The sequence below is a fragment of the Oryx dammah genome, unplaced genomic scaffold (genome assembly GCF_014754425.2).
Source record: "Oryx dammah isolate SB20612 unplaced genomic scaffold, SCBI_Odam_1.1 HiC_scaffold_11227, whole genome shotgun sequence".
In the NCBI taxonomy this organism is placed as follows: Eukaryota; Metazoa; Chordata; class Mammalia; order Artiodactyla; family Bovidae; genus Oryx; species Oryx dammah.
Window position 1 is genome coordinate 4119765 of NW_024080620.1, and position 19211 is coordinate 4138975.

At 37.2% G+C, this 19211-nt stretch overlaps 1 pseudogene; it reads right to left on the reverse strand.

Moving 5' to 3' along the window:
- Positions 1 to 17397: 17397 nt before the first annotated feature.
- LOC120861083 lies at positions 17398 to 18876 on the reverse strand (annotated as a pseudogene).
- Positions 18877 to 19211: the final 335 nt, after the last annotated feature.

Below are 19211 nucleotides of genomic sequence, written 5' to 3' on the forward strand. Positions count from 1 at the left end.
ATTATTTTATTAGTACTTTCAAAATGATGAAAATATAATTTATAATCCCTAATATATTTATTAGTTTGAATAATTTAAAAATGAGTAACATCTACTCATCAATTATATGGATGAAAAAAACAGAGTTTTTTCAGCTTGTGGAATTCATATCCAGTAGGATTTTTGACTAAACAGAACTGATGTTTATAATGGCTAAAAAAAAGGACTCTATCCATGAAACTACTTCCTTAAAGGTCACAAAAATAAAAAGGACAGATTTCAAATGTCACTGAGAAAGAGAATTCCTGCAAACAGATCACAGTTCATACAAAACACAATCACTGAATTTCTACATTTGATTTAGACCTACCAAGACCACTTGCAGATTCAATCATGTAGCATGCAGATGCAGGACAAGGAAGGGCAGTCCTGAGAGATAATCCTGTTCACATCCCATAAAGCAATGAAGAAGGCTCTAGAGGAGCAACTAGCATTTTAAGAGCTCAGGTCTGGGGTTGAATGTATGCATATAATTAGACCAACCCAGATAGAAATAATATTCTACAGATTATTTCAGGAATCCTGTTAGGAGGAATTGCTTATGAGAGGACACAGTATCATTTAATCTGAATTCAGTAATTACAATTCATTAGAAAAATATAAATATACCCTTTGCTTGATGGATAAAGAAAAGGCAGAACTCAAAAATTCACCACTGCCTCCAGAAGTATTCTAATTCTTATCATTCCAAGATTATCTTTTTCTTTGTAGAGGCTTTACCAACCTCAAGATTACTCTAATTAAGGAAATATGAATATTATTTGGAAACATGGTACATTACAAGATGTACAAACAATTATATAAATTGAACAATATTAAGTGTTTGGTACAAAATGAGGACAAGCTTCCCTGGTGATGCTAGTGGTAAAGCACCTGCTTATCAATGAAGGAGGCCTTAAGAGGTAGATTTGATCCCTGGGTGGGAAAGATTCTCTAGAGGAAGGCATGCAACCAACTCCACTATTCTTGCCTGGGAAATTTCATAGAGAGAGGAGCCTGGCGAGCTACAGTCCATAGGGTCACAACGAAATTGGACATGCCTGGAGCAACTTAACACATAGACAAAGAACAAGGACACTATTTGGAGGAGACAGGGAGCCATTTATTTATTAGGTATGTACCATTCCCTTTACATAGGATCAGATATTGTGCTGTGAAATAAAAATAGAAAAATAACAAGAAAAGCTTCAGGGCTTTGTAGGTTCAGTTAGGTTCACTCAGGTGCTCAGTCATGTCCGACTCTGCGACCCCATGAATCTCAGCACACCAGGCCTCCCTGTCCATCACCAACTCCCAGAGTTTATTCAAACTCATGTCCATCAAGTCGGTGATGGCATCCAGCCATCTCATCCTCTGTCATCCCCTTCTCCTCCTGCCCCCAATCCCTCCCAGCATCAGGGTCTTTTCCAATGAGTCAACCCTTCGCATGAGGTGGCCAAAGTACTGGAGTTTCAGCTTTAGCATCAGTCCTTCCAAAAAACACCCAAGACTGATCTCCTTTAGAATGGATTGGTTGGATCTCCCTGCAGTCCAAAGGACTCTCAAGAGTCTTCTCCAACACCATGGTTCAAAAGCATCAGTTCTTTGGTGATCAGTTTTCTTCACAGTCCAACTTTCACATCCATACATGACCACTGGAAAAACCATAGCCTTGACTAGATGGACCTTTGTTGGCAAAGTAATGTCTCTGCTTTTGAATAAGCTGTCTAGGTTGGTCATAACTTTCCTTCCAAGGAGTAAGTGTCTTTTAATTTCATGGCTGCAATCACCCTCTGCAGTGATTTTGGAGCCCAAAAAAATAAAGTCTGACACTGTTTCCACTGTTTCCCCATTTATTTCCCATGAAGTGATGGGACCAGATGCCATGATCTTAGTTATCTGAATGTTGAACTTCAAACCAACTTTTTCACTCTCCTCTTTCACTTTCAACAAGAGACTCTTTAGTTCCTCTTCATTTTCTTCCATAAGGGTGGTGTCATCTGCATATCTGAGGTTATTGATATTTCTCCTAGCAATCTTGATTCCAGTTTGTGCTTCTTCCAGCCCAACGTTTCTCATGATGTACTCTGCAGAGAAGTTAAATAAGCAGGGAGACAATATACAGCCTTGACATACTCCTTTTCGTATTTGGAACCAGTCTGTTGTTCCATGTCCAGTTCTAATTGTTGCTTCCTGACCTGCATACAGATTTCTCAAGAGGCAGGTCAGGTGGTCTGGTATTCTCATCTCTTTCTGAATTGTCCACAGTTTATTGTGATCCACACAGTCAAAGGCTTTGGCATAGTCAAGAAAGCAGAAATAGATGTTTTTCTGGAACTCTCTTGCTTTTTCCATGATCCAGCGGATGCTGGCAATTTGAACTCTGGTTCCTCTGCCTTATCTAAAATGAACTTGAACATTTGGAAGTTCACGGTTCGCCTATTGCTGAAGCCTGGCTTGGAGAATTTTGAGCATTACTTTACTAGCATGTGAGATGAGTGCAATTGTGCGGTAGTTTGAGCATTCTTTGGCATTGCCTTTCTTTGGGATTGGAATGAAAACTGACCTTTTCCAGTCCTGTGGCCATTGCTGAGTTTTCCAAATTTGCTGGCATATTGAGTGGAGCACTTTCACAGCATCATCTGTCAGGATTTGAAACAGCTCCACTGGAATGCCATCACCTCCACTAGCTTTGTTCGTAGTGATGCTTTCTAAGGCCCACTTGACTTCTCATTCTAGGATGTCTGGCTCTAGATGAGTGATCACACCATCATGATTATCTGAGTCATGAAGATCTTTTTTGTACAGTTCTTCCGTGTATTCTTGCCACCTCTTCTTAATATCTTCTGCTTCTGTTAGGTCCATACCATTTTTGTCCTTGATCGAGCCCATCTTTGCATGAAATGTTCCCTTGGTATCTCTAATTTTCTTGAAGAGATCTCTAGTCTTTTCCATTCTGTGGTTTTCCCTACTTCTTTGCATAGATCGCTGAGGAAAGCTTTCTTATCTCTCCTTGCTATTCTTTGGAACTCTGCATTCAGATGCTATATCTTTCCTTTTCTCCTTTGCTTTTTGCTTCTCTCCTTTTCACAGCTATTTGTAAGGCCTCCCCAGACAGCCATTTTTTTCTTTTTTGCATTTCTTTTTCTTGGGGATGGTCTTGATACCTGTCTCCTGTACAATGTCATGAACCTCAGTCCATAGTTCATTTGGCACTCTGTCTATCAGATCTAGTCCCTTAAATCTATTTCTCACTTCCACTGTATAATCCTAAGGGATTTGATTTAGGTCATACCTGAATGGTCTAGTGGTTTTCCCTACTTTCTTCAATTTCAGTCTGAATTTGGCAATAAGGAGTTCATAATCTGAGCTACAGTCAGCTCCTTGTCTTGTTTTTTTTTTTTCCTGCCTGTATAGAGCTTCTCCATCTTTGCCTGCAAAGGACATAATCAATTTGATTTTGATGTTGACCATCTTAGGCAAATAATAATGTTACAGTGTGATAAATGCAATTCTAGAGTGCAGTATGCAGGCATGTCTGGGAAAATTGTCCCAGAAGTGGTCACAGTTGGGTTGAAAGAAACTTAAAGGATGAGTAAGAATTAATCCAGAAACCTAGGATTATGGAAGGGAGGGAAACATGTGAAGCATTCTTGACTGTGAAATAAAAGGTGAGATAGCATAGAAGCAGAGGTTGATATTATCTTGCGTTATTATTTTTGACAGGGATTTTCTTGTTATATCTATGTGTCTGGCATATATACAGTTGTGAGAAATTAAGTTGGTGAAGGCCAGATTACTAAAGAACTTAGGCATCAGGTTTTGAAGGACAGGTGGAAGGATATCAAAATGAAATGAAATCTTCTTTACCACTATATTTAGTAATATGTGTTCATTCTCAATACACAGCTGTTCTTTACACACTCTGTAGCCATCTCTCCATGGTCGCACAGACCCAATCTTCTGTAACTAAGTAACAGAAATGCTTGTTTCAATTTTGCTGACCTGATTGTATTCTAGGATTCTATTGTATGTGATCTTGTCTTGCCACTTGATGTTAATTATAGTCTGTAGACCATGCAAATGAAACTAAGATGAAACATGTGGTTTCAATTACAGGGCCACCTCTCACAATCTGAAGCTGTCATTGCTACCATCGTACATGCATGTGCATGCTCAGCTGCTTAGTAGTGCCAGCTGTTTGCAACCCCACGGACTGTAGCCCACAAGGCTTCTTGGTCCATGGGATTTTCCCAGTGAGAATACTGGAATGGGTTGCAGTTTCCTTCTCCAAGGGATCTTCCTGACCCAGGATCAAAGCCATGTCCCCTGCATCTCCTGCTTTAGCATGTGGATTCTTTAACAAAACTGAGCCACCTGGGAAGGCTGTGACTGCTACCAATTCTCTATAAGGTATGAGCTTTGGCTCTATCTGAACTTTAAAACTACCTGTAAAAAATGATGATCACAACAAAGAACATTGTAGTTTGGCATATTTAACCGTCACCCTAGCTACTGAACTCAAGTATTCATCTTCAGTGAGTAAACCACAACAAACAGGAAGGAAGGAAGGCAGGAAGGAAAGGAGAGGAGAAAGAAAGAAAGGAGGGAAGGAGGGAAGGATGGAGAGAGGCAAGGAAGAACCAAACTAACAGAATACATGCCTTCATGTCAAGTAGCATTTCTTTATTCCCAAAGCAATTGATGTATTTTCTTAAGAAAATCTAAGAATTTCTTAGATTCTTCACATCAAAGCATTAGGTAAAATGCAAGCAGTTATACAAATATTAGTTATTTAAAATAACAATATTCTATAAATATTTTACTTACTCTTCTGCTGTTGCACACTACATGTAGATTTAAATACTTAAATACTGGGAAATATATATACACACACACACTATACTCAAGTGAGAATATTCTGTGTGGACCAGCCCTGAGGGAAAAGAAGAATGCTCAAAACAAATGGAGTATAAGCTTTGATTAATAATGAAACAAGTTGCCGTAATAGAGGGTTACTCTGGGAGAAAACATGTTGGTTTACTTCTAATGTGTGCATGTCAGCATGTCCCTGTGCATTTTGTGTGTATATATATGGGTGTGCATGTGTTTCATCTTTGGTGAGCAACAAACATACCAGTAAACTACCTTGGAAATGTCTAAAGATGGTAGACTTCTTGGATTCACTTGCATTGTTCCATTAACAATTTGTAAATTCCCCTGGAATCAGAACATATAGCCTCCTTGATCAGGCAGGGTACCGGGTCTTCTAAAGTCACTGAGCATGGTGTCACTCAGAAGAGAAGATGGAGAGTAAGACGTAGTTTGGCACGTTTAAAAATCACATTGGAGTTTAGTGCTCTTCTTCACGGAACAAACCACAGTGAACAGAGTGAAAGTAAGGACAATAGAATATAGTTTTTAGAACAGCATCTACTGTGGATCTCCCAAAGAGAAGCAGGTTCACTGACTCTAGCCTACGGGGTTGCATTTAAAGATGTGTCTCCAAACCCAGGTTTAGTTGGCTGCCCACAAACCTCAGAAGTAGTTTTGATGGGAATTTAAAGAGCTGAGATGTAAGAAAAAATAAATAAATAAATAAATAAAAACTTGAGAATACTGACCTTAGCAAAGCTCATCACTAAATTAGGGTGCTTCCCTTGTGGCTTAGATGGCAAAGGATCTGCTTGCAATGCAGGAGACCCGGATTCGATACCTGTGTCAGGAATATCCCCTAGAGAAGAAAATGGCTACTCACTCTAATCTTTTGCCTGGTGAATTCCATGGATAGAGGAGCCTGGAGGGCTACAATTCATGGGGTCACAAAGAGTAGGAAATGACTGAGCAACTGACACAAAAAGCAACAACAATCGTGAGTTAGGATCACCTTCCCTTAATACGTGAATCAACAAATACAATAGAGGCCATCACCCTAGCAGTGGTCCAGCATCTTCTACCAAATGATCAGTGGTCATATTACATGGCATTTAGATTGGGTGGCCATAGCTCACAGATTTCCTAGATTTCACATATGATTTACACAAGTTGTCCCCAAGAAATGATATTAGTAAACCTTACGTCTATGTACTGTGATTTGGATGATATATGACATGCTCCATCTACATTTACAATAAAAGGCAGAAGTAAACTGATTCTACTCTCAATTTCTCTTAGACAAGTTTTGGAAACTTGATCTCTCCAGTCATCTGGGTTTCTTGGGATATTCAGGGTTGGTCAGATACCATAATACTAACTGTATGGGTGAGACATCAGGAATTCAGACATGCTAAATTTTTAATAGAAGAGTCTCACTTTATTATGATTATTTCTCACTGAGTCTAATATTATCTCTATTTTCTCACATTCATGGAGATAAAATCTAGGTGTTTGTTTTTTTATTGATCAGTAATGTGCTTCTGTGAAAAGCCTACAGCCTTCATTCCTTTATAATTACCAGTTTAATCTCTAAATAACATGGATATAACATGGATTCTAAGTAGAAATTCATCTCCACTTAATAAGACATTCACAATTTTCTAAAATTATCCCAAGTCTTGCAGTCAGAGTGAAGGGAAAGATTATGCTCCGTATGCACAACCACATTTTTGTGTGTATTTAAAATAAGCAGGCTAGAAAACTTGAGAGAATTAGGAATATTTGACTCTGCTTTTGTTATTACTTAGGAAATCAATTGGGTCAGTTTTATATATTCCTGATTTTGTAATGATAATGTTATAATATATAATCTTTGAAGATCCTTTTTTTTGTTTGAAAATGATATAGCTCTACAACTTTGATGTAATAGGACTGACTAGAGCATCTAAATTTAATTCTCAACTTATCTTTATTAACTAGACATAACTCCCTAGGAAAGATTTTCTGATACAATTAGATGTTAATGAATCCAAATTCCAATATTTGCCAACTGGATAACACTGGACAAATATTATGCTAGATATATTTACATCTCTCAGCCTCAGATTTTGCATCTTCATAATAAGAGAGCTGGAAGGATAACTCTTTGTAACTTTCTAAATAAAAGAATCTATTCCTTAGTGGAGAATTTCTTTCCTAGAAAAACAAGAACATTGCCTTTTTCTCTATCCTCAGTGAATAACATGTCTCTTCTTTTGTGCTCCTCTGTCAAGATAAAAGCCTTTTGCCCTAAGTATGATAGGTTAAGGCATTTAAGAAAGCATAGACAAGAGATGTCAATTATGGGTTTAAGCTTTGATAATATACTCTAAGTTTTTACAGACCACTGGGTGATTTCTCTCCTTTTCCACTCCACTTGTTCTCTTTGGATGCAGTCTGCAAGAGAAAATTCACTTTTCAGCTAGTTGCATCTGGGAAAAATCCCACAAACTATGAGCCAGCTGCAAAGAGGCCTGAGTGGTTCCTTAATGATTGCAGCCTAGAGACTTGGGAGTGTGGCCACCCATCCTGACTTCAGATGAGAGTGGATTTTTGTGAGACCATGGAAAGAGTAGGTCAGACATGACTTCTAAGCCATTCAGCACTTGGCCTTAAAGCTAACATGTTCTTCTCATATCATCAAAGAAGCTGCAGAGGCCTATCATTCCTAGAAATTACCTCAGATTTTTCTACCCTGGGGATTGGTCCAGCTTGCATTATGGAGGCCATCCAATCCTACAAATCTGCTCTGAGAGAAAAATAATATTTTTCTAACCTGTTGCAAAGTTAAACTGTCAATGTATACATTTGCCAGCTTTTTATAAAAGCATCATCTAACCATAAAACAGTCTATAAATGATTATTGCTCGCTCTTTGTAGTAAAGTGATTAGAAATCATTATTTCACACATATGCTTTATAGCCTATTAAATACAATGTACATGCCATATTCAACGTCATTTTCTCTCATTTTAATCTATATTTTTCCTAAATATATAAGGATAGTTTTACTGTTTGAAGGTAAAACAATCCTCTAGAATATGTCTTGGTGTTTTAAACCTGTGTGTATGGTGTTTCTTTCCTTCATATCAACTAACTGGATTGGTGCCACTTTGTTAGCCAGCTCTCAATCAAGCAAGGCGAACACATGAATTGAGAGATTGCTGCATATGGCAGACAGTACTGAGTAACTCTGCAGAGAATAGTTTCTGCCAATTTTGGGTTCTAAATCTGCTTTATGTTCACATTAGTGTCCTCAACTGAGACGAGAATTCCAGCTTCATTCAAGCCACAGTAAGCCTTGTTTTCCTGTTGGAATCAGGATGTACTCCTAAAGCTGTGTGCACAGAACAGTAAACCAATCATCATGGAATGAACTATCAGTCTGAAATGCATAACACAACTGTTCAGTTGGTAATAAGAAACTGTTTTGCTTTACATTTGAAAGTCTGGCATTTAGCTTATGATTTTGTCAATATACACTAAAGGCCACAGAAAAAGGGCTATGATGAATCTGCTTTCAGCCTAACTCTGGGCACTTGCGTGTTTTGTTCTGGTGTATTGCTACATATGCATAACAATAATATTGCCTAGATTCAAAAGAAAATATAAAGACCGTTTCCTGAATAAAATATATGTACCTAGCAGGAAAATCATATGTGGAAGGTTTGAATGCAAAGGTTATCAGTTTATTACAGCAACAAAAAGCAATGTTTGTATTAAAATAACTATTTAGTTTTTTTATTGGCTTGTCCTTTCAACAAATATTTCTTGAGCACAATAAGCCACTTGTGGAGGAAGCCACAGGTGAGTATTACATAGGTTTTGCCCCAGGAAGATTAAAATCTATTGGGATGAGTAAACATTCAAATGTAATAAAGGGAGCTACAAGTTACTCTCACAAGCAGTTTATATGGACAAAAGGTTAGTACCATGTTATGCCATCCCTCATGTTTTCTCAGCTTAGGTTTATTCTGAGATAAGTACTTGAATGCAAATAGTTGATTTGAGAAGCAACCTTAGAAAGCACTGGTAGGAAGATGAGGAAAGTGAAATAAGAAAGGGAAGGAAGCCAATACTGGCTGCATTAAATGAGCAGAAACTAGCATGGCGCCCTAGGCATAATCCCATTTGGAAATGCCCAGAGACTTCCCAGGACACACTTCTGACTCAACCCACTGGAGGGGCAAGGAAGACTGTTCTTTTCCCACCCATTCCTCCCATAACATTATTTAGGACTACTGCTGGTTACAGTAGATTCTGGACACATCTAAGCTACCCTGAGCATTGAACAAATACTTTCTGTGACCAGATCTCAGGGAGAGACTTGGATCTGGACTATAATGTCTATAGGTCCCTCTGTCCATGGGATTTTTCAGGCAAGATTACTAGAGTGGGTTGACATTTCCTTTTCCAGGGGATCTTTCTTTCTAGCCCCAAGATCGAACCTGTGTCTCCTGATTGCAAGTGAATTCTTTACCCCTGAGCCATCAGGGAAGTTGTAAACACATCTAGAAATGGTGAGTGCCAAGGGGATATTTGGGGAACAGTGACTGTGTTTACTTACTCCCTTAGCTATAGCTCATACATAGATTTAAACACATTGTAAGCATTTTGACAATACCAATTTATATAACAAATGTTATACATTCTGTTCTCTATTGTATTTTCAGTTCCTGAAACAAATAGAAAGAATATTATCTTTCTCTCTAATTCCTACTTCCATTTATTCCTCATTTGTTATTATACAAGCGACTGTTATAATGGCTTCTTGTTTTCTTGGCCTCCAGTGTGCACCTGGTTTAATCTGCCTTATATAATATTGCACCTTAGCATGCATGCAAGAATTTAGTGTTATCAGATTAATATCTTTATATCTTCCTTTATTAGTTCCAGTGGTTTTTTTCATGCCTATTAATGCATTCCTAATTTCTTAGGCTAATATCTGTAAACTAGATTAAGAAATTTTGGAATGCCCTAATAGGCATGGAATAAAAAACACTGGAGCTGTTTAATAAAGGAAGATAAGAAATGTTAATCTGATAATACTATATAAGGCAGAATGTCCATAAATGGAGAAAGAAATGACAACACATTCAAGTTTTCTTTCTGGGAAGTGCCATGGATAGAAGGAGCCTGTTGGCTTACAGTCCATGGGGCTGTACAGAGTTGGATGCGACTCAGCAACTAAATAATAGCAATGACGATAAAGGCTGCATTTTGCATCCTACAGTATATTTGTATCCTTATTTTAGTCTTCACAACAATTTGTGAGTAGATATTTTTACTCACTTTTGGAGATAATATCTTAGTTTGTGATTCCCCCCCAAAGAATTCAAGTGAAGTTGTTATATCATACAGAGGCAACGACTTGGAATTTGAAGTCAAGCGTGCTGTTATCATTAATTTGCAATCCATTGATCTATTCCTTGGGCTTCTCTGTCCTTCTATATGCCAACAAGCCCAGCTCAGACTCCTTTGCTTGTGCTTGGTGCTGGAAGGCCCCATGGGTTTGTAAGCACAGAATGCCACTGGAAGCAGGGCATCACTTCAGTGGTTGGATGTTCTCATGTGTGATTTAATATTTACTGTGTATCAGTTTGATAACTCAGGTGCAGGGTACATGCAAAGAGAATATTTCATGTCATATACACACATATATGTGAGCATGCATACACAGACACACCAAAAATATATAAAATGAGACTTTCTGTCTCAATATTAGTTTATCTCTATCTCACCATAAAATCCACACTTTAGCAGTAGGTTCAAGACCATATTAACTTGCTAAGGAGATGGGCAAGAACTTATCTGTTTTACTGCTATAATCTGACCATCTGTCTCCAGCTTGTCAGAGAAGTTGGAAAACCCAGGGGTAAGTTGGGAATTAAAGCAAGTGTTTCTTTGACAAGAGCTATGCTGAGTCCCAGCTCCCAAAGGGGACTAGGGTAGGATGGTAGTCTTCTGACCTTAATCTTAGTGACAGAATCTTCAAAAAGATAACTCAGCAAGTTTGATTGTCTTCTCAGCGGTGTGGTGACACACAGGATGAGGGTCAGACTCACAAGTGAGAATTTTAAAGGGCAAAAGGCTGTAGCTAAAGCTGCCTGCTGGGCAGCTAAATGAAAAGCAGGGTATAATTGAAAATAACTGCACTCCCACTGATGGTAGATCAAAGGGGCATAGTTCCTGCACTACTACATAAAAGAAATTTGGCCAGATTTGGTTTACATACTGCAAAGAGGAGAGATAAATGGAGGGGCAAGTGGACTTTAGCAGAAAGCAGTTGTGGGAGCGGGGGGCATTGCCAAATGCTTAGGGAATGAGGGAGGAATCTTGAATGTCTAGAGAGAGGAAATATATTGCATGTGTCAAGGGAAGTAGAGAAGAGAAAGCCTCATGATGACAGAATTTCTTGAGTAACCCATAGAAGCATCTCTAAGAGAGAGAGAGAATCTATTTTAAGTTTTCAGCCAGAGAAAGCATGTCAAACTGGTTCAGGTAGGTAAAATATAGAGAATCTGCACATTTTTTTTCCTACTATAGGCAGTCACTCCCAAAGGGAGGAGAGAAGTTTGAGTTTTAAACAAAAGCTTAGAAGATTTATCAATGTTATTGTTACAATGCCCTAGATAGAATGACCACTAACCTTACACACTTTTTTGATGAAATCGTTTGTAGAACCTTTTATTTTCTAAAGTGAGCAAAATCAGAGATCAAGTTCTAGTGGACAGATTGAAGACATATTCTCTTGTAACCATGAAACACATGCACATTTGACATCAGTAGGTTCTTAAGAAAAACAGTCCATTGTACATTAAGATAAGTTTCCTAAATTTATTTGAGCATTACACAATGAAGCCAAACTAGCCTGAAAGATTATACTTCTTGATATTTAATGGCATGTAAAATAAGTTGAGAAAACTTTTAAAGTTTCTCCTTTTTAAACAATGTTTCTAGAGGAGAAGATTTTATTGTATTAATGACACTAATTTAATCTACTTACCAGATAAATACATATTATTTTAGCATTAACGGCTAAACTACATGGGAAAAAAGTACATCTGAATATGGAGTATAAATTTGATTTCAAAATATTGAGGCAAATTTCTTTCTATTCATTTCATGTTTAACAAAACCCATAGCAAATTCAACCCAATGGATCACAGATATGACCATATGTTACATTTAAACAAAGGCTGAAAATCTCTGACCTAAAAGTAAAAACTTTAAAGATCAACACAAAAGCAAAACTGATCAATGAATGAGTGAAGGCCCTAAGCAGGTTTGAGGAAAAGGGGGCCTAGAGATCACATTGCCTGAAGGAAAATAAAATGACTTATCATTTATACATTTTTTAAAAGGCTTCTCCAAATAGAACTACACAAAATTAAAGCAAAAATGAGAAAAGAACAATCATCTTGTAAGATAGTGGATAAAGGCACAGAAAACAAAATATTAAAAAATACTGAAATTGACAATTATGGTTTAAAGTGTCACTTAGAGACTTTTTTATTGATTTATTTTTTAATTATTTATTTTTATTGAAGGATAATTGCTTTACAGAATTTTTCTGTTTTCTGTCAAACCTCAACATTTTAATGCATTTTATTTTTTTTTTATTTTTTATTTTTTTTTTTTTTAATTTATTTATTTATTTTTAATTTTTACTTTACAATTCTGTATTGGTTTTGGCATAGATTGACATGAATCCACCACAGGTGTAATATAAGTTTTTAAGCCAGAATTTTGTACATCATAGAAAATTTAAATACATGACACTCCACACACATAATCAAGAAATATTCTCACTACCAGCAGCAATACTTGAATATAACCACCACTCTCATTTTCTTGCCCTCAGAATCATATCAATGGATTACAGTTCCCTGGATAGGTTTTCCAATCAGACTTAAACATCTTATGGTCCTTGAGTTTATCGATGCCTGCTTACTCTTGTACTTTTTCCCTTTTTTGGCTATGCAATCTGTAGATATTCCTTCCAAATGTATCCATTTTAAATACAGCCATGAGGGAAGCAACAGTACACAAGAGAATTGTATAAGAGTTCATTATGAAACAAATTGAGGTATATTCAAGTATACAGTAAAAGCAGATGAGATCTGAGAATTCATGCGATCAATGTGACCATAACTTCTTTTGTCACTAACAAGATATTTGTCACATGACTTCAGGATCTGTTATGAACTGAGACATTAAGAGAAATATGCTGTATGGTGAGAAGCGGTTGTCCTTTTGGTAAACGATTCCCATCACTTTTTAATGATAAGGGAAATGTTGTTAAGGGTGAAATGTCTGGGTCATTTTCTAAAAAACTTCAGAATGGAGGAGGGTAACTTAAGCAAGAATGTTCCACCTACCTCTTGCTACAATTACTGTAATTTTTCTGCTAAGAAGAAAATGGGCACTTTTGAAAGAATGGATGCTCCCATGCCTAGGGCTTGTCATATCTGAAATATATTGTCAAACTTGAAAACAAAGAAATTATCAAAGATTACTAGAGATATGTCAGAAGGGTTCAAGAGTATAGAGAGTCATACACTGACAAAATATATAACAAATGAAGCATCAATAAAAGCAATTATCAAGTGAATTGAAAACATGAAATTTCACATGTGTAAGTTTGTGATGATCATGGGAGAAACTGACACTTTTGGAGGATTCTAGGAAAAGCAAGTCTTGTTTTATAAACTGATGAATCAAGAGAAAAAAGTCAGCATTAACAATATAAACAATGTGTATGTAACAGTAGTGTAGTAAAAATTGGAAACATTAAGAGAAATAGTTTAGTAGGTAGGCAAAAGCTAGATCTTGAAAGATACTGCAAGGCATAATAAGTACTTTGTACTTTATTCTAATTGCAACAGAAAGCCACAGAGTCTTTGAAGCTGATTAATGATATAAATAACAATAAAATAGTGTTATTAAAATTTTAAAAAAGAACATGAAAGAAAAGGATATCTCATTATCTGAAAAGGGACACAGATGTTGGCATTCTGCCAACAGTGAGAATACTGTCCCTGTCACTAGAGAATTAAATTTGATAAAGGAATGGAGCATAATCCTGGGCAATATAAAATGCTCTGTTGTGACTTCATAAAATACATTTTAGTGACACAAATCAGCATGGTTGTGTTATTCCCTGGGGATTTCGGATGGAAGTCCATGTCAGGTTAAACTTAGAATTAATTCAGACTTGGTATTTCCAGGTGGATATGGCAGGAGAAGAAGATGTAACAAATTTAAGAGCTTTAGAGGAGAGTGAGTGTGGCACTGAGCCATAAACTCTAAACGAGTTAGGGGGAGGTGAGGACATGAGCGAAAATTCTTAAGTGGACTGGAGGTCTTGAGAAGACTGAAGAAATGTTGAAGTGAGAATACTTGAGTAAATGAGTGATAATAAAATAATTTGGTGAATAAATGTAGAGCAGAATACAAAAAATTATAGATTTGACAGGTGCTATCATTTTTGATGATGAAAAGTGGAACATGAGCATGTAAGTACTTGTTTAGGGTGGAACAGAGGAAACGTTAACTGATATCAACTATTTTAAGAAACTAAGGGACCAGAAATGGACCATTTACTATGTTAAATTGAATGCTGAAATGCTGAGGTTGATAATAGTAATAGTAGGTAAGGAAGAACAGTTAGATTTCTGGTAGCTGTGGTTCAATCAGACAAGTGTAAGAGAAATTTATAGAACCAAAAAGAATAAAGTTCCAGGTAGGAGTTTAGGTGAATTGATTGGAAAATGATTCCTAAGGAAAAATAGGAAAAAAATTATAATCAGAGAGTAAATGAGTTTAAACCACTTAACTTCATTTAATCTCAAGTTTTTCATAAATAGAGCAAGAGCAATAGGAAAAAGTGTTGAGTATGATAATGGTCTTAATTTCTAGTAAATGTCAAGAAGGTATTTATGCTTTCATAGATCTATGCCCTAGACAGATATGTGTTTAGCCAACTACTTTGCCTCATTTTTAGTTTGAAATAACTCACAAACTTTGAGGAATGATAAGGAAAGATATATAGTTACATAAAACTTTTTTAGTTGATGTGGAGTGTTTAGGCTTAACCAATTTCTTAAATATTGAGGCAGTTTATTATGTGCTTGTGATTGAGTCAGAATGATAGCCATCAGGCACACAAATGGAATTGTTATTATCATAAATGACATGAATTACGTGCTGCTGCTGCTAAGTCGCTTCAGTCGTGTCCAACTCTGTGTGACCCCATAGACGGCAGCCCACCAGGCTCCCCTGTCCCTGGGATTCTCCAGGCAAGAACACTGGAGACGGTTGCCATTTCCTTTTCTAATACATGAAAGTGAAAAGTGAGAGTGAAGTCGCTCAGTCGTGTCCGACTCTTTGCGACCCCATGGACTGCAGCCTACCAGGCTCTGCTGTCCACGGGATTTTCCAGGCAAGAGTACTTGAGTGGGTTGCCTTTGCCTTCTCCAGAATCACATGCTATTTGTTTTCAAATGTTAGATAAGTCTTACATTTCTGTGATAAAGTTCACTTGGTCATGATGTGTTATTCATAAATGATAAGATTCAACTTGAGAACATTTCATTTAGACTTTGCATCTGTGTTCATAAAGGTATTAGTCTGCAGTTTTATTTTATTATTTTTTATTTTTTAAATTTTATTTATTTATTAATTAGTCCAAATTACCAATCTTATTTTTCACAGAACTGGAACAAAAATTTTCCCAATTTTTATGGAAACACAAAAAACCTTGAATAGCCAAAGCAATCTAGAGAAAGAAAAATGGAGCTGGAAGAATCAACTTCCCTGACTTCAGACTATACTACAAAGTTACAGTCATCAAGATAGTGTGATACTGGCACAAAAACAGAAATATAGACCAATGGAACAAGATAGAAAGTCCAGAGATAAGCCCATCCACCTGTGGCACCTTATCTTTGATAAAAGAAGAAAGAATGTATAATGGAGAAAAGACAGCCTCTTTATTAAGTGATGCTGAGAAAACTGGACCACTACCTGTAAAAGAATGAAATTAGAACTCTTCCTAACACTACACACACACACACACAATTGGATTAAAGACTCAAGTGTAAGGCCAGCAACTATAAAGCTCTTAGAAGAAAACATAGGAAGTATACACTCTGACACTAATCTCAACAAGATTCTCTCTGATCCACCTCCTAGATTAATGGAAATGGTAACAGTTTTCTTTTCTTGTAATTGTTTTGTCAGGTAATAGTTTCAGGGTAATGGTTACTTCATTACCCTGGGAAATAAAGTTTTTGTGGCTCAGCTGGTATAGAATCTGCCTACAATGAGGGAGACCTGGTTTCGATCCCTGGGTTGGGAAGCTCCTCTGGAGACAGGAAAGGCTACCCACTCTAGTATTCTGGCCTGGAGAATTCCATAGACTGTGTAGTCCATAGAGTGGCAAAAAGTTGGAAATGACTGAGCCACTTTCACTCAGAATGAGTTAAAAGTCCTTCTCCTTGTAACTTCTGGAAGAGATAAAGTCGAAATTATTTTTCCAAATGGTTGGTAGTTACCAGAAAATACATCTGAGTCTAGGGTTTTCTTAGGGATAAGGTTTTTAACTACATATTCAATTTATTTAAAAGAGATGGAGTTATTTGGGTTGCATATTCCTTGGGCACACCTGAATAATCCAAAATAACTTTCCCACTACAAAATTCTTTAACCTAATTACACATGCAAAGTCCTTTTCGTCATGTAAAGTAATGTTTCTCACTGTTCTAGAATAAGACCATGAACATACTTACAGGAAGAGGAATATTATTTTGCCTATCACACTTTGGCATGATGTATTGTCTGAAATCTATGTTGCCTAATATTTACATAGCTTTCTTTTGCTTAGTATACATATGACTTATCTTTTTCATCCTTTCATTTTTTATCATTTGTGTATTGAAAGTTTGCTTCATATAGGCAGCGTATAGTTGATTATTGCTTTTTTATGCAATCTGGCAATCTTTGCATTTTATTTGGGGGTATTTACAATATTTACATTAATACAAATACCTTTAGAGTTAGTTTTTTTTAAAGATATAAATATTTTCTTTATTAATGACTCCAACCATATTTCTTTAGATACAGGAGTTTTGAATGCAAATACATAGAGAAATAAGTTTAGATTGCATTATCCTGCAAGTCATTACCAGTAACATACTGCAAAGCAAAACAGCTTGGAAAAGAGGGGGAGGGAAAGGGGAGTGAGGGAAGGAAGATAAAGAAAAGGAATTAAGTTGATCAAGTGGAATAGTTTTTTTTTTTTTTTTTAATTTTTGGGAACCATGAAGTCCTTGCAAGCACAGCTTGCTTTTGCAGATTACTTTCCAAACATGTACAAAATGGAACCAAAGCAGAGAATCCCTTAAGAACCTGAAGAGGTACAACAATAAAAGCTACGGTTATCCCGTAGCAAGTATTCTAGCCTTCAGTTGCCAACCGTTTCCTCTTCCTGTTCCCAAAAGTACGTCTTCCCCGTGATTGTTTTCATTTCCTTTTTCTTGGCATCTGGGCGTGCACAGTTCAGCTCCTTGAGGAAGTCGGATGTTTTCACCTGCATACGTGTGTGAATATAGGGCTTTGAGCACTTGATGTGGTAGTGCAGATAGTCTGGGAACGTGTGGATCAGGTTGATGGTGTTGTCTTGATGAGCACTGGCATTGGATTGGCGAGGTAACAGCACGAAGGTAATGTAGCCGATGTTGTGGCCCACAGTGGCATCGGGATCTTTCAGCTCTAGGAGAGGTTCCCCCGTGTGGCTGAAGTGGACCTGTTGGGCTATGTGGCTGGCTCTGCCCTGCATGAACACCTTTCCAATGACCACATCATCCATCATCCTTAAACACTGTGTTGAAGACTACTGTGACTTTGCCCTTTTTTGACTCAAACATACATGGTCTCATCATCCCTATAATGGATAACTGCCCTGTTCTCTCCTTTCTTGCCCTCTTTTTGGAACTGGAAGTATTTCTCAAAGACAGAGGCAAAACAGTTTCGTTCCAACATGCCAGCCTGATGCACAATGGCATCCTTGGATGCAGGCAGATTTTCAAGGTGATATAGCAAAGACACATTGTATCCTGATTCTGGATTTACTAAGTAACTTCTCTATACCCTCTTTAATAACTCATCAGCACCATGTGCATAAAGTTCCTTGTAGAATTTCAAAGAAAAACTGACCATCACTTTTATTTTGTCTCCATTAGGATTTGAAATATTGTTGAGACTGGCTCAACAAGCAGGGTTTCTGAAAGTGCCATATGGTGAGAGAATGAGAAACAAGACACAAGAATTCAGTGAAAAGCGAGGATAAGAGGACCAACACCACTCCAAGGTGAAGGTGCCAAAACTGAATCCAAGCCAGCTTAATTATACTTTGAGCCATAAAGGAAAGAATATGTGGGGAGTTAAGCTATAACTCATGTGGCCTTTAGGGCCACAGAACAAATTGATCATTAACCATTGAGTAATTAAGAAACAATAATCAATGACAAATCAGTAACTCAGACTAATATTTTTATCTATAGATTTTCTACCAGATACATAAAACATGTGACTCTGAGACGCCAGTTGAGAAACAGTCTGGGGTCAGTTTTCCAACCCCAGTATCATATCTTATTTTCAAGACTATGAACTGTTCCCTCTGGACTTGTTCCAAGAGTCTCATGCCTTATAGCATCCAGTTTATCAATAATTATAAATTTCTTTTGCAGCCCTTGCTGGGGCCTGCTTTTCTTTTATTCTTCCTATCTCCTACAAAATATGATAGAGGACTCCATCAAAATCTGCAAAAGTTACTTGTGCAGCTTCTGGTTTGTTCCCGGTTCCCGTTCCCGGCGGCTGCGTTCTCAAACTTGAGCGTCAGCGTCTCCTCAATGATGTGGTTGCTCACCTCCAGCAGGATCATGGTGGCCGCTGGCCCCTGAAACTTGAAACTGCCTGGCAAGAAGCCACCGTCACTGCTGCCTCATGGACAAGCTTGGTCCCCACTGAGCCCCTGGCTCTAGCCGGCCACTTCCAAGAGTTAGGTTTAAATCTACAATTACTTGTCCCTTCTTTTATTTGCTCTTTGTCTGTTCTTGCATTTTTAAATTGAGTATATTTTTTCTGTTTTTATTTTTTATATTTTTTTGCTTATTGACTAAAATTATTATTATTTTTTAATTTAGTGGTTCCTTCAGGATTTACAGCATACATCTTTAACTTATCACAATCTATCTTTAAGTGTTACTATACCTCTTT